We start from the raw sequence: 2,022 nt of genomic DNA, 5'->3' as shown, positions 1-2,022 counted from the left end.
GTTGTGAGAATAAACTGAATCAGAGGAAGTGGCAGGCTCATAGCAATAAAAGACACTCTAATATATACTTAGCCATGTCCTGATAAGCAGTATCATTTTCAGAAGACTGAACCAAATGATTTCAAAATTTAGGAAAATTGCTTCCTTCTAAAACTTGTTAAATAAAATACCTATTTTTTCTTTTCTTGAGCATTCTAACGAGTTATATCAGAAAGTGAGAGAAAGAGCAGCTTTTATTTGATTAATTTAGTCACAGAGGCGACAAACTGCAGAGGGTTATTAGTCTGATTCATAATTACCTCCTAGATAAAGATCAGATGTAAAACAAAAAAAAGCTCTCTAAATATATGTTGTTCCAGTAGTCTTATAATCAGATGAGGAATGTATCATAACTATCTCAGATAAAGTCTTATAACTTATATAAATAATATGACCAATATGACCAGAAATACTTTATAAACAGCTGGAGTTATTTCCTAATTTTTCGAGTTTTGTTTTTAAATTCACATTATATGTTTAGAGTTGTGGATGATTTGGAGAGAATGTATGCAGAGGTGTGTTTGTGTATGTTTATAGGTAACGTAAAAGCAATGTATAAAACTTCATATAGGAGTTCCTTTCAAAGAGTTAAAGCAAGTGTGAAATTGCCTCAGATTTGTGATGAGGAAAACCAAAGCAATGAAGCTCTTAGTAGAAGTCTCCACTTCGATAAATATTCAGTTATTCTCCCTGGCTCAATACCAGTAGCTACTCTCTATTTCAAGTTTATCTTGAGTGCTCTTACATTAATGTTTTCAATCCAGATGGCTTCATCTTGTCACTCAAAGTACATATGTCATAATGCCATTATGTAAAAAAATATAAATATTACATGTGCATAGAGAAAGTCTGAAAGGATATAAATTAAAATGCTAGTTGGGGGTTGTCCCTGGGTGATAGTTACAATGATTTTATTATCTTTTTGCCTGTTTTCTCTAATCTATTCAAAATCCATAATTATCCATGGATAAACTATCTTATAAAATGGAAATTAAAAATAATAGAGATATTCCACATTAGGGTCTTTAATATACTTTTTTTGATTAGAAAATTCTTATTCTGTACTTTTGTCTATAAATGTAACTGGGAGAAGACAAACCGAAAGCAATTGGCTTTTCTATTTCCAGATGATGTTGTGACCAACTTTTCCCATTGTTTCTTATGTCACTGGCTTCTATGATATGATATGATATGATCTAAGCTTTCCCCCTTTATACCTATAAGCCATCAGCACTTGGCTTCTGGCAGTGGAATGAGTGGAGGAATGAAAGTGGCACACTTTGGGAATTCAGGAGGGGATGGGGAAGGTCACATGTTCAGTCTCTACTTAGTACTGACACTCTGGAATGATTCAGCTGACAGCTGCCATGTGGATTAGCCTTAAAGGTCAAGTAGAAAAGAGCCAGGCAGTTGTTTTGAGATGGAAAAGAGAACCATCTCCTAAACTCTAAGTCCACTAGCTTTCCGTCTTTGGGGGTTTTGAGATGGATGCTTGGTGGCTGCCCCTTTGGCTCTCTGTCCTGGAATCTGCTGGCACTTGGAGAATCAAGGAGGACTCGGGCTGCAGCTAATGTTCTGCTCCCCTGGGTACATCCTGGGAGGAGCTGCACCCACAGCCGCAATCACGGCTACTAACTTGTGTTGTATCCACTGCACATAGGGTCTGTAAATGGGGCAGTACAGGAAAAAGCAGAAGTGAAGATTTTGTGGTAGTTCAAGATGTAAAATAAAATCTAAAAAGTGCACCTGGGGTGAAGGTCAGAGCTGGCAGAAAGAACAGAAAGAAAAAGAAAATAGAGGAAGTACTGCCAAAAGCAAATGCACGGGTCTAATGTGTATGCAGGAGGCCTGAGAAAGGCCACCCGAAGGCTCTGATCACAAGACTCAGTCCAAGCCTTTAGTTCAGGGGTGAAGGGTAATGCATGAAGCAGCATCCCTCAGAGAGCAAGTTCAAGATACCCAGACAGCCTTAGCCCATGATGC

The sequence above is a fragment of the Leucopleurus acutus genome (assembly GCF_964270905.1).
Source record: "Leucopleurus acutus genome assembly, chromosome: 7".
NCBI classification, from domain to species: domain Eukaryota; kingdom Metazoa; phylum Chordata; class Mammalia; order Artiodactyla; family Delphinidae; genus Leucopleurus; species Leucopleurus acutus.
The sequence above is the reverse complement of the archived record's forward strand: the minus strand, read 5'-3'. Positions refer to the sequence as shown.